Genomic DNA, 14,466 nt, shown 5'->3' on the forward strand with positions numbered 1-14,466 from the left:
TTTACATTAAAAAATTTTGAGGAGTTCTTAGGTTGGCACAATGGGATCAGTAGTGTCTCTGGAGTGCCAGGACACAGTTTTGATCCCCACATGGCACAGTGGGTTAAGGATCTGGTGTTGCAGCAGCTGTGGAGGGGTAGGTCGCAATTATGGTTCAGATCTGATCCCTGGGCTGGTAGCTCCATATGCCACAGGGTGCCCCTACTAAAGGGCAAACGCTCTTGCCCAGGCCTCATAACAATTTTTACGGATCCTTGAATTATGTAGCCCAGCCTCCAGCCTGACCCTGGTCCAGTCTACCCTGGGCAGCAATGCCAATTCCTTTGCTCAACTGCCTTACCAAGGTTCAAATAGAATGAACTAATTGACTACAAGTAGCATCGGTTAAGAATCACTGAAGGCAAATACAGCTGTTTCCTGGAATTCTACTGACTTGAAGTGTTTAGCAAATTATACTGAATTTACAACACCCTCTCCTCACGCCCTCACCAGGGGCGGAGGTTCTGTTTACCGACCTGTGATGTCGGTTATACCGATTGCTCTGCTCTCCACTGTGTATCTGAGAAAGCACTGTGTTCCATACACTCAAGCCCAGGCCAGAGAGGAAGTGTGGGCAGTGCACTCTCTTGCTTTCTATGCAGGAAAGAAGGGAAGGGAAGACTTAGCTTGCGTGAAGAGTAAATATCAACCTTCCTGAACACTGACGGGTATATGCCGCACGGATACTCGTGTTTGTGTTCACGTCCCTAACACACACCCATTCGTGTTATGACGCATGTATCTTCACGCCAGGCCAGGGTGAACAGACCACCTCATTGCAGACCCACTGCAGCCTCAGAGAGGCCCTGGCAGCTTTGGGGTTGCTTGGAGCCTTTCACCCTCACATGTGGCCAGCCAATGGCTTTCCAAAAGGCTGAGCACTTGAGGCAATTCCATTCTGTTCCCCTATAATTCTACCACTGTTCAGCAGGGAACTTTCTGCCCCCACCCGCATGGGTCTACATATATGAGACGCCCCTCCCACATGAGGCTACACGTGTCAAGTGCATTCTAAAGAGGTAACGAGCTTTTCATGCGTGCAAGTGTCCATCTGTCCTTTAACCTTATCTACACCCCCACCTGGTGAGCCCCTAGTTTCACGATCTGCTTGAAGGGGTGAAATTAAAGTCACACTGGTGGCAGTGGGAGTTCAGATCAAAGATTAAGACTCCTCTGGAGGAAGTTTCCGTCGTGGCTCAGTGGTTAACCAATCCGACTAGGAACCATGAGGTTGCGGGTTGGATCCCTGGCCTTGCTCAGTGGGTTAAGGATCCCACATTGCCGTGAGCTGTAGTGTAGGTCGCAGACAAGGCTCGGATCCCGCGTTGCTGTGGCTCTGGTGTAGGCTGGCGGCTGCAGCTCCAATTGGACCCCTAGTCTGGGAACCTCCATATGCCGCAGGAGCGGCTCTAGAAAAGGCAAAAAGACAAAAGACAAAACAAAAACAAAAACCACTCCTCTGGAATCCTGGCTCCAACACTTCCAGGTCACTTAACCTCTTTGAAATGTAATATAAGTGAGATAAAAATAAAGCCTATGTCAAGGGCTGTCATATAGATTGAATTAGGTTTAGAGCTTAGTAGCGAGCCAGGCCTATATCAGGAATCCAGTGTATGTTGTTCTAACCAGGAAGAGCTACTTCACTTTCTTTTCCCCATCTGTACTGCTTCACGCGCGAGTCCTCCCGTCCGAGCAGAACGATAGGATAACGGATATGTACCCATGGGCCTTACGTCATCGAATCTACAAGCCATAGATTTTGACACCCAATTAAAGAAATACTACAGAGTCAAAAAAACAAACAAAAATGCTGCCACGTGTAATACAAAACACCAGTTGTAAGGCGCCTCCTAATATCTACGGGGATCTTAAAATGTCAAAAGCAGCGCGTATTCTAGGGACCGCCAGCAAACTGCTAGTGCTGGAAGCAGCGCACGCGTTTAAAAGCGAAACCGGCAGCGGCCGCACGGGCTCCGCGCGCTTAGGGCGGGAATCGAAGCACCTGCTGCGCCTCCTCCGCTGAGTTTCGCTTTCGGTTTGGCGGGAAACGAAAGCTGGGCGGTAGGGGAGGGCGAGGCGGGGCAGGGGCGGGGACAGAGGCGGGGCGTAGGCGGGGACAGAAGCGGGGCGTAGGCGGGGGCAGCGGTGCTGGCGCGAGGCGCTCTGCGGGCCGGGCAAGAGGCGCGGGGACCAAGGCGAGGACGGAGGCATACGGCGCGCAGGAGAATAGGCGTGGGGGCCGAGGTGAGGACAGAGGCGCTGGGTCGAGGTGGGGACACAGGCGCGGGGACAGAGACTTGGGTTTAGAAGCGGCTCCGCATTCCGCGCTCCCCTCCCGCTGCGCGCGCTTCGCCTGCGCCGCCACCGCTTTGAGAACCCAACACCGCGGTTGCTAAGTTTCCCCCGAACCCACCTTAGCAGCCCCGGTCTAAGGCTTTGAAGCGCTTGAGGCAAGTTTGGTGCTAATTTTGGAAGTTTTCTTTCCAGGGAAGATAGAACGGAGCTCTGCTCAGATGCCACCTGGATAATTAATTAAGCAATTTGTTTGGGCTCTGCAGATTTTAATAATGGTCTGTATTCATTACATGCCTATATTGGATCAGTGAATTTTTCCTATGCTGATGTATTTATTTGGGCGTTTTGCACGACGTTGCTTTTAATTTAAAAAGAAGTTGCAAACGTGTTGGAAGCTTTTTTAAGGAAAAAATCCAAAAAATGCAAATATGTGAGGTAGAAAAAAGTTTCTTTTAATCGCCAACTCAGTGTCGTTTTTGTATGTACCTTACCAGAAATTTTCATAGGCATAAGTTTTTAAAATCATTTTGTAATTTGCATTTTTCTCCACCTAACGGTAGATGGCCATAAAATACCGTGATATTTTCAAGATGTTTAGTATGTCAACGTCATTTAAAAAAATAGACATGATGTGACAACCACTTCTCACAAGGTATATAGATACATAGATATGTCAACGTCATTTTAAAAAATTGGCACATGATGTGAGAACCACATCATTTAAACAATTCATGGACATTTAGGTTTTTTCCAGTGTTTACTGGTATGGATGATGCAACAGTGAATATCATTTATAGTCACAATTGTGTTGATATACAAGTGTATTTGTGGAAAATTCTTAGAAGTGGAATGGCTGGATTGGTGGGCATACAAATTGAGAAATTTGAAAAGATTTTGTTAAATCGTGGAAGTCAGAGTACTTTAGGCTTAATCCCCTTCCTACCACCTCCCCTTATTTTTCCTGGAAGAAAGCTAAATTTAGTCCTTTAAACCTAAAACTCCATTCCTTTTTTTTTTTTTTTTGGCTTTTCTGTACCCGCGGCATATGGAGGTTCCCAGGCTAGGGGTTCAATAGGAGCTGTAGCTGCCGGTCTACACCACAGCCACAGCCACAGCCACAGCCACAGCCACTCGGGATCTGAGCCACCTCTGTGACCTACAACCACAGCTCACGGCAACGCCAGATCCTTAACCCACTGAGTGAGGCCAGGGATCGAACCTTCATCCTCATGATTCCTAGTCGGGTTCGTTAACCACTGAGCCACGATGGGAACTCCCTAAAACTCCATTCTATGACCCCTGAAAATCTGGGTTCCAAGTGTTTTGAAGACTAAAGCAGAGCCTTTAACGTCATACTTGACAGTGTTGACGTAGTTAAACTTTAAAATTGTTTTGGGCAAATTTTTTTTGTCTTTTTGCTATTTCTTGGGCCGCTCCCACAGCATATGGAGGTTCCCAGGCTAGGGGTCGAATCAGAGCTGCAGCCACCGGCCTACACCAGAGCCACAGCAATGTGGGATCCGAGCCGCGTCTGCAACCTACACCACAGCTCATGCCAATGCCGGTTCCTTAACCCACTGAGCAAGGCCAGGGACTGAACCTGCAACCTCATGGTTCCTAGTCGGATTCGTTAACCACTGCGCCACGACAGGAACTCCTGGGCAAATATTTAAAACATTTCTTTTTGGTGTTACATTGTGAGAGAGAGGCAGAAGGTTCAATGCCTAGGTGGTCTGGGAACCAGGTGGTCTGGGAACCAGATGGCTCGTAGACTAGCAGGGGTAAAACTCCATCTTGATTTTTGGGTCACTATCAAAGAACCGAAAAAAAGGTTTTTTGTTTGTTTTTTCACTTTTAAAAATGTGTTGCACAGTTTGGGCGCTGTTACACAATGATGGGCTTGCAAAGGGGAAAAAGTTGGACATGGACACAGCCTGGGAGAAGGTCGGCTCTAATGTCTTACAAGTGTACTCTTTCTTCTGGAAAGAATAGCTCGAGATCCCCTCTTCTTTGGGTTTCAACTGGTGTGGAATAGTCTGTGTGCCCAGCACACTGCCATTACCCAGGAGACATGCGACATGAAGAATGAGGTCTGAATCTATTGTTGTCTTGGTGGGTTGGGTTTGGAAGACTGAGGCTTGTATCACATTCCAGGGGAGTTAACTTTGTTCCTCTTGGGGTCTTTAAGCACAGAGTGAGTTTTCCTTGCAGAGCATTTAGTGGTGAGGAAAGAGCCCAGTGGGAGATTGGGGCCAGCCCAGGTTTCCTGCATCATATTTTGAGCTGTTTCTTCCAAGGCCCCGGTGTTTCTGTGGCCTTGATTATGGCAGGTCTAAGCCAGCTGTTTTCTATCAGTCACATTTCCCACTTACTTTAAGGGTAAAATTTTGGGGCAGGGTGGGAGCTAAGTTAGTTTAGTTCTTTGGAACTAATAATTAAAAAAACAAAAATGGTAGACTTTATTTTTCCGAGCAATTTTGGGTTCACAGCAAAATTGAGTACAAAGAGTTCCTGTATCCCCCTTCCCCTGCCCCACAGCCTCCTTCACTCTCAGCAGTTACAGTTTGTTGCAGTTGATGAACCAATATCATTATCATCCAAAGTCTTCACTTTATGTTCTGTCACTCTTTTGTGCATTCCCTGAGAGTTGACAATTGTATAGTAACATGTATCCACCACTGTAGTATCAGACAGAATAGTTCACTGCCCTAGGAATCCTGTGTTGGAGCCCATTTGTGAGTCACCAGTTGAGTCTGACAATTGCATTTCCTTGGGGTATATCCGTTCTCTTTTCTTGGTCACCACCTGCTTAGCTCTCTGCCTTTCCTCATCCTTCTCAGATCTCTCTCTAAGTTTCACTTTCCTTCCTTTTTGGCTCCACTTACCTGTTTCTCCTTTGTGATCTGCTCTGAAGGTTTTGCAGCTTTTTTCTGTTGCCTTTTCCTCCCAGCTGCCCAAATGAAACCTCCACCGAGTTTTACCATCATATTTTCCAGGTTGTGGCAGAATGCAGAACACTTTCTCTAGAAAACACGGGTGGGGCCCTTTCTACTCTGTTTCACTAGCTATCCCTCCATGTGGTCTCAGTAGTCCTATTTTTTTGCTCATGGAATTGTCAACTGCCATCATTTCTCTTTCAGCTTACCTCTCCTAGACTGAGCCTCTTAAGAGGAACAACTCTTTTTTTTTTTGTCTTTTTAGGGCCACACCTGCAGCATATGGAGGTTCCCAGGCTATGAGTCGCTTTGAAACTGTAGCTGCTGGCCTACACCAGAGCCACAGCAACGTGGGATCCAAGCTGCATCTGCTACCTACACCACAGCTCATGGCAATGCAGGATACTTAACCCACTGAGCAAGGCCAGGGATCGAACCTGAGTCCTCATGGATACTAGTGGGGTTTGTTAACCACTGAGCCATGACAGGAACTCCAGGAACACCTCTTTATGACTACTGAAAATAAATATTTACTAAAAAAAGATTATGGAATCATTTAAAGAATTTATTAATATATGCCACATATTCATTATTAATTAATGAATTTATTAATACATGCAACTTATATTTCCCAATATAAGATATTTTCCTTCCTTTACATTTTATAAAAGATTTGAGAAAAAAAAATTCTAAGACTTATCATCCCTAATTCATTAATATTTTGGATTTTGGAATAGGAACACTATTGCCAACAAAGCCTCCCTTAAAATATATTAAATCTAAGCCTTGAGTGAATTATTGGCTATTTAAAATTAAATATTAATTAGTTATGGGGAACTTGGAAATTAAGAGAAATAATTCAGAAAAAGACAAATGTAATTTTGTAATCCCAACAATTAGCATTACCCATTAATGACATTTTTGGTATGTTTGCTCCCAGTCTTTTTTCTGTGTGTGTATGTAGTTATGTTTTATAAAATTATATTCATCTCGTATGACTTCTTTGTAGTTTTTTTATTCAGTGAAAATTTTTTTATTCAGTCATTTCCCATCTTTATTAAACAGTGTAAAATGATTTTAATGTCACCATAGTATTCCATTTTATGAGTGAGCCATAATTTACTTAATTCTTATTGTTATATTTCCTTTTTTTTGCCATTATAAATGGTGCTGCAGATCTTGGATTTGAAAGGATATTTTTATTTTTTGGCAATTGACAACAACAAAAATCCACCTTTGAAAAGTCATCTTGTTTTAATTAAGAAGAATAAAAAAAAAAATCTCTAAAGGAATGGCCAAAATGTTAATGGAATGATTTCATCATACTCTCCTACTTGTGATTTTTCTTATCAATATTTTACTGTATTTGTAAACTCATAAAGTAGGCTATAGAAATGAATTCTGATTAACAGACTTTTATACAGATCTTTGTATGTGTCTCTGTTTCCTGATGATAAGAGTCCCAGAGTAGAATCGTGGTTACTCAGTAGTCTTTCAGCTACAAGTGACAGGAACCCATTTCAAGCTAATTTTAAAAACAGAGGGGGAGTTCCCTTGGTGGCACAGTGGGTTCAGGTTCTGGCACTGTCACTGCTGTGGCTCAGGTCTCAGCTGTAGTGTGGGTTTGATCCCTGGCCCTAGGACTTCCACATGCCATGGGTGCAGCCAAACAAAACAAAACAAAAAAAACCCCACCAAAAACAGTACAGGTAGCAGAGGTGACTCTGAGTGGAGGTTTGATGGCAGGCAGCTTAAGGCGTGGTTGGATCTGAGGCTTCAGCTGGTGGCCTTGGGATTCTGTCTCTCTCTCCATCTCTTGGCTCTCTTTCCTACCATTGGCTCTTTTCCTTGTCTGCTGTGTTTTCTTGGCTGGCCTGTCTTCTTTAGGCCAAAGAAGTCTAGAGGGTGATTACAGTCAACCCTGAGTGGGTCATATGACCATTGCTAAAACAGCCACCGAGGGCACTGTGTGGGCAGGCCTGGGTCATACAGTCATCCTTTGAGCCAGACAGTGGGTGTGGGCTCCACCCAATCCTCAGAATCTGAAAGTGGAGATAGTTTTGGAGCAGATAAGTCTGCTACCAAAAGCTGGGACACCAGGCGGGCAGAAATGACAGCTATCCACTGGGGTCATTTTTAAGGTTGTGGTACCTGTTTCCAAGTTGGCATTCAAGCTGCCTATAGCCGTGCCACTCCAGTGGCAGTGTGTAGATGAAAAGCTGGCGGCTACCGTGGACCTGGACTGAAAGATCTTTCTCTTCCATATCTGCACAAGAAACCCCATGAGGTCTTCACTGGCCACTCCTTAAGTGGAAATAAAGCAGTCAGGAAACTGCGCTTTTAGGAAAACTGAAACAGCTGAAAATGATTTTGGTGAAGTGACCTGACGGTACTTGCTCTGCAGTGAAACATATATGCCAGTGGTCAGCCCTTAGTTAGTACTTGTTTAGAACAGCTTCTCAACCTTAATGTGCCTGTAGGTTACCTAGGAGTCTTGTCAAGATGAAGATTCCATTTCTGCCCTTTAACCAAACTTCCCGGTGATGCTGATGCTGCTAGTCCAGAGACCTGCCTTTCTAGTAATGAGATATTAGACTCGTGGTTTCCCATATTTTAACAAAGCCAAAGAAAGAAATCGAGGACCCAACCCTCCTTAGGGTAATTCATTGAGAAAACACACTGAAAATTACTATGCATTCATAAGAGCTTTTACACAAGCTTGTGTTTTTATAGCCATGACAGCATCTGCCTGCATGATGACACCTTTTGGCAGTACGCTAAAGGGCAATATTTGGTTACAGTTGAAGCCATCTGCCTCATACCTTTGCTTAAATGCATACCAATTTCGGCACTTCACTGGGACTGAAGAACAGGAGGATTTACAGCAGGTATCACATGAGCAATATTTGGATTCTCAAGAAGACTTTTAGTTTGGTTGTGTCTTCGGTAGTATCCAGTATACAAACCACAGGTGCTAAGTTTTGCACACTACAGCAGTAGGGCTTTTTTGTTGTGGTCATTACTCTTTGAGTAGTCTTTTAAGCACATGGTGTCTGCTGTTCCTTAGTTGAACATTTCACGTGAGTATGTGCTAAAACTATTCCACAGCTGCTGATGAAGGATGATGAACCTGTCCCCGTCTTCTCCTTTGATCAGGATTTCTGTTATATTCTCTGTGCTGTAATTACCTCCTGCGCACATACTGAAGGATATGCACAAAGCACGGTATGCAAGACAGGCTATGTAATTTGTGGGTCACCTAGTAAAGTAAAAACAAGGGGCTCCTTGTTAAACAATTGTGAAGAATTTCCAGACTGCATCAAGAGAGCATTAAACCAAGCCTGCTCTTTCGAGTGCAGATCTGTGCAGCGACACAGGTTGTGCACTCACCAAGCCAGCCCTGGCTATGTCTTTGATTCCTAAACCATTCATAGCCTTCGTCTTTTTTGGGTGCTTTGTTTTTTTCAGGTTTTTTTTTTTTTTTTTTTTTTTTTTTGCTTTTTAGGGCTGCACCCGCACCATATGGAAGTTCCTAGGATAGGGGTTGAATTGGAGCTGTAGCTGCTGGCCTACCTCACAGCCACAGCAACTTGGGATCTGAGCCACATCTGTGACCTACACCACAGCTCAGGGCAATGCCGGATCCTTAACCCACTGAGCAAAGCCTGGGATCGAACCCACATCCTCATGGATACTAGGTTCTGCTGAGCCATGACGGGAACCCCCTTTCCAATTTTTTAATATTCTTTATTACACCTGTATTGGTAATGATTTATTAACAATTTTTTGTGGATATATTTGGACTTTCTCCTTCTCATGATAAGTGGCAAAGTTGACATTCTGGTTTTAATTCATTTTCACAGGATGTAAAGAATTTGCAAATAGGGTTTTTTCCTGAAAGACTCACGGCTTAGTTGTGATTAAATAATTAATATTTAAATACAATTCTTAAAGATTATTTTGTTTAATATTATGAGAAGGCTGGCAAACCAGACAGTTTTGCAAAGCATAGAACTGATACAGTCTTAACTTTGTTATTCTAAATTACTTTTAAAATTTAAAAAAGTTGTAAGTCAAAAAAGATAAAATATTCTCTATAAACTGTTTGGCAAACTTATTCTCTCTTTACTATGTGTATTAATTTTCAATTTTTTAAAGATTTTATTTATTTATTTATTTTTGGCTTTTGTCTTTTTAGGGCTGCACCTGTGGTATGTGGAGGCTCCCAGGCTAGGGATCTAATCAGAGCTGTTGCTGCCAGCCTACACCACAGCCACAGCAATGCCAGATCCGAGCCGTGTCTTCGAACTGCACTACAGCTCACGGCAATGCTGGATTCTTAACCCACTGAGCAAGGCCAGGGATTGAACCTGAAACCTCATGGTTTCTAGTTGCATTCGTTTCCGCTGTGCCACGACGGGAACTTCCTTAAGATTTTAAAATAATAATTTTATGCATAAAATTATGGCCCAAACTATTTGTTGTTGTAGCATCTTTCTTTTGCAGTGAAAATTATGCTTTTATATCTCAACATATAAAGCATATGAAATTTTCTACCCTAAGTTGTGTAGAACATTTGCAAATGGATATTCAGATTTTTTTTTTTTTTTACTTTTTAGGGCCACACCCGTGACATATGGAAGTTCCCAGGTTGGGGGTTGACTCAGAGCTGCAGCTGCCTGCCTACGCCATGGCAACACAGGAACCAAGCTATATCTGTGACCTACACCACAGCTCATGGCGGCGCCAGATCCTTAACCCACTGAGTGGAGCCAGGGGTTGAACCCGCATCCTTATGGATACTAGTTAGGTTTCTTACCACTGAGCCACAATAGGAACTCTGGATGTTCAGATATTAATAGTTAATCCAAGAGATCTCCCTTTTTGTGTTTTTGTTTTTGTTCTTGAAATCTGAAATCTATTTGTTATTTCACCCAATGTATATTTCTTTCTTTTTAAAATTGTTTTTAAATAATTGGAGTATAGTTGACTTACAGTGTTGTATTAGTTTTAGGTATACACCAAAGTGAATCAGTTATGTGTGTGGGTATATATATATGTATATCCATTATTTTTTCTTTTTCTTTCTTTTTTTTTTTTTTTTTTGTCTTTTTGCTATTTCTTGGGCCGCTCCGTGGCATATGGAGGTTCCCAGGCTAGGGGTCGAATCGGAGCTGTGGCCACCGGCCTACGCCAGAGCCACAACAACGCAGGATCCAAGCTGCGTCTAAAACCTACACCACAGCTCACGGCAACGCTGGATCGTTAACCCACTAAGCAAGGGCAGGGACCGAACCCGCAACCTCATGGTTCCTAGTCAGATTCATCAACCACTGCGCCACGACGGGAACTCCTCCATTATTTTTTCCCATGCAGGTCATCACAAACTATTGAGTAAATTTCCCTGTGCTATACAGTAGGTTCTTGTTAATTATCTATTCCATACAGTAGTGTTTATATGTTATTCCCTTCCTCCCAATTCATCCTTCCACACCGTGTTTTCCCCTGTGGTAACCATGAGTTTGTTTTGTTTTGTTTTGTCTTGGCTGCACCTGTGGCATTTACAAGTTCCCAGGCCAGGAATCTAAGCGGATCCTTAACCCACTGTGCCGGGCTAGGGATAGAACCTGTGCCACTGTAGAGCTAACACTGGATTCTTAACTTGCTGTACCACAGCAGGAACTCCCAACATAAGTTTGATTTTAAAATCTGTGGGGTAGTTTCTATTTTGTGAATGAATTCCTTTGTATCACTTTTTATTAGATTCCACATGTAAGTGATATCATTTGATGTTTGTCTTATTCTTTGACTTGTATAATAATCTCTGGGTCCATCCATGTTGCTGCAAATGGCATTATTTCCTTCTTTTTTTATGGTTAACAGTCCATTGTATATATGTCCCACATCTTTATGAATTCTTCTGCCGAAGGACATTTAGGTTGCTTCCATGTCTTGGCTGTTGTGATAGTGCTGCTGTGAACATCGGGGTGCGTGTATCTTACCCCCCTTTTTGTTACACTGGTTACATGGGTTGGTAACCATAGTGACCACTTGATCATGCACCAGTGCAGGGGCACCAGTAGGGGCACTGAGGCGGGCATTTGGCTGTTTGGCCTTTCAAAGGCTGGGACCAAGGACCACATCTTAGCTAAGTAATAATTTTGAAGCCACACTTTGGGACTTTCCTACTTCATCTGAAAAGTCTAAGCTTCTCACAATGTTTAGAATGGATTGGTTATAGTGTCACTTTCATTAAGTGCTCTGGCCGCGGATGGGAATGACTGATCTCTCCATGTGATTCAGGGGCTCTGCATTCTGCCTTTAATCATCCGCTGTTTAATGTGTGCTTGCATCTCCTTACTTGGTTCTCAGCTTGGCAGTCTGTCCTCAGCTTTCGTCACCTGGACATTCCTCATGTGTCCGGCTAGGGGGCAGTGCCATCCCACCCATGCTTGGTTTGGCTTCTGCTTTTCTCACCTGAAGTTAAGTTTAAGGACTTCTTAACCTAAGGTTAAGGACTGCTATTCCGGTCAGTTAAAACTGAGAGTTCTTGGGGAAAATCCCTGAAGTGATTTGTAATTCAGATTTGTCAGCAGTGGCGTTAGCTCTGCCTTCCCTGCTGAGCAGAGCATGTGCTCTTTGCAGACAGAATGATTCCTTCATGCCCACATCCGAGTCTGTCTGCCTTGCACCACCAGCCTTGACTCCAAGTTCCAATTAATTAATTAACTCATAATAAACACTTATGGACCCCTTCCACCCAGACTAGAACATTCCTGGCAGTTACATACGCCCTACTTGTCTTATCCCTCTGCCTCCCCATCAGAGGTGACTGACTCCCTGGTCTTTTTGATCTTCGTTATCCATTTAAAAGGCTCTATCACGCACATACACACTGATGCCTAAACATCCTACTGTCTCATTTTCCTTGAGTTTGAATCTACAAAAAGAAATATGAAAAGACTTGCCTTTTGACTCAACCGTGTGTTTCTAAGATTCACCCTGTTGTGACATGTTCACTCAGTGCAAGGGAGGAGTCTGATTTCATTGTGCAAATTTGTTACCATTTACGCACATATTCTTTTGACATTTGGGTCTAGCCCCTGGATTGTTCCCATGTTTTTGCCTTACAGACAGGCTGCTGTGAGCATTCTTGTATATGTCTCCAAGGACACATGTAAGAGTTTCTCTGTTGAATGTTTGGGTGGAAGTTAAGTGAATGCTTAACTTTACACGATGATGCCAGTTGTTTTCCCAAGTGATTGTTCCCTTTTACACCCTTCCCTGGTAATATATAAACGATCTTATTTATCCAACACTTGCTTCAGTCGGGATTCTTAACTGTTGCTAGTTGAGTGGTGTAAAGTGGTATTTCGTTACAGTCAAGATTTGCACTTCCCTGACTACTAGTGACCACTTAGCGTTTTATAAAAATTAAAATTCTGGAGCTTCTACATTTTATTCAGTCCTGACTTGTATTTACCTTTGCAGATCCGCTCATGATCTTTTGCATACTCCTCTCCACATCCTCTTCCCACACCACTGGGCTTTCTTGCACATCACCTGCCTTGCCTCAAGATACCCCTTGTTTTTTTTTTTTTTTTTCTTAGTGTGTGTGTGTATGTATTCATTTTTCTTTTTTTTGGGGGGGTGGATTTTAATTTATTTTTTATTAAAGCATAGTTGATTTACAAGATGCCTCTTATTGTAAACCATGCCCTTTCCTCTTTAAGAGAATCAAATCCAGACTCACTTTTTCCACAAAACCTGCCCTTGTGTACATCAGTGAACTTAGGTTACTTCGCTTGACCACCATGTCTTGACAGCCTCTCAGCCACTGGCTGGAGTACAAACAGGTGCAAGGCACTTAGCTCCATATATTAAGAACCTTAAGGAGTTCCCTTGTGGTTCAGTGAGTTAAGGATTCAGTGATGTCACTGAAAAAAAGAGCACTGGAGTTCTGGTTGTGTTGCAGCGGAAATGAGTCTGACTAGTGGGCTGTGGATCTGGCGTTGCCAGCTGACACCTGTAGCTCTGCTTCCACACCCTAGCCTAGGAACATCCATGTGCCATGGGTGCAGCCCTAAAAAGCAAAAACCAATCAATCAACCAATCAATAAAAATAAAAGCTATTTGTACTGTGTCTTAAAAAAAAAAAAGAACCTGGAGTTCCTGTCATGGTGCAACAGAAATGAATCCGACTAGGAACCATGAGGTTGTGGGTTTGATCCCTGGCTTTGCTCAGTGGGTTAAGGATCTGGCGTTGGCATGAGCTGTGGTGTAGGTTGCAGACGTGGCTCGGATCCCGTGTTTATGTGGCTCTGGCGTAGCCTGGGAACCTCCATGTGCCACAGGTGTGGCCCTAGAAAAAAAAAACAAAAAAAAAAGAAAGAAAGAACCTTACATTTTGTACACTATGACCTTGAGATTACATCTCTAAGAATCTCTCCTAAATACTGATTTAGTGTCTGGTTGTGTCTGATGGTCAGATAAGTCTGAAGGCCACAGATTTAGCAGTTTCTGTCGTGGCTCAGAGGTAACGAACCCGACTAGTATCCATGAGGTTGTGGGTTCGATCCCTGGCCTCACTCAGTGGGTTAAGGATCCAGTGTTGCTGTGGCTATGGTGTAGATCTGCAGCTGCAGCTCTGATTCAGTCCCTAGCCTGGGAACTTCATATATCATGTGTGCGGCCCTAAAAATGGACCAAAAAAAAAAAAAAAAAAAAAAGCAAGGCTACAGATTTATTTGCAAGGAGACAGGGGAATAATTGCAGACAGAGTATGGGTTATGCTCTCCAGCTTAGACCTTGGGGCAGGACCGAGCCTGGGGAGAGATGGCCGCCAGCAAAGCTGAAGCCCTTTCAGCTGAAGAGCTCGGTGACATCAAAGACGCGAGGCAGTGGGAGGACTGGCCATGGACCCTCTTCACATCAGGCCTCTCTTGGAGATAGGGAGGCACCTTCGTGTGTGGACTGCTGTGTCTGGCAGTGCCCTGAAGACACCTAGGGGCCACTCTGGGGCAGGTAGGGACAGGATATAATGGTTGTGACCTTGTTCTGAAACACCAGAGCATCCTGAGATCCCAGCACAGACCTGGGGAGGATTTAAGATCTGGGCTCCCAAGGACGTTTGCCAGGGGGCTCAAGTCTGTGTTGTCAGGAGGAAGTAGAGGACAGGGAATCTGGGTGGTGGGTG

The 14,466-nt window shown here is 43.9% G+C and overlaps 1 protein-coding gene across 4 annotated transcripts in view; it reads left to right on the forward strand.

The window, feature by feature from the left end:
* Nucleotides 1–2,176: 2,176 nt before the first annotated feature.
* The window catches only part of USP18 (ubiquitin specific peptidase 18), a 36,525-nt gene continuing 24,235 nt past the window's right edge, over nt 2,177–14,466 (forward strand). For all 4 annotated transcript variants that reach the window (XR_007135911.1, XR_007135910.1, XM_047787958.1 and 1 more), the window contains exon 1: nt 2,177–2,283. The gene's annotated coding sequence lies outside the window, so the exon portion shown is untranslated. The remainder of the gene's footprint in view (nt 2,284–14,466) is intronic.

Source organism: Phacochoerus africanus, chromosome 7 (assembly GCF_016906955.1).
Source record: "Phacochoerus africanus isolate WHEZ1 chromosome 7, ROS_Pafr_v1, whole genome shotgun sequence".
In the NCBI taxonomy this organism is placed as follows: domain Eukaryota; kingdom Metazoa; phylum Chordata; class Mammalia; order Artiodactyla; family Suidae; genus Phacochoerus; species Phacochoerus africanus.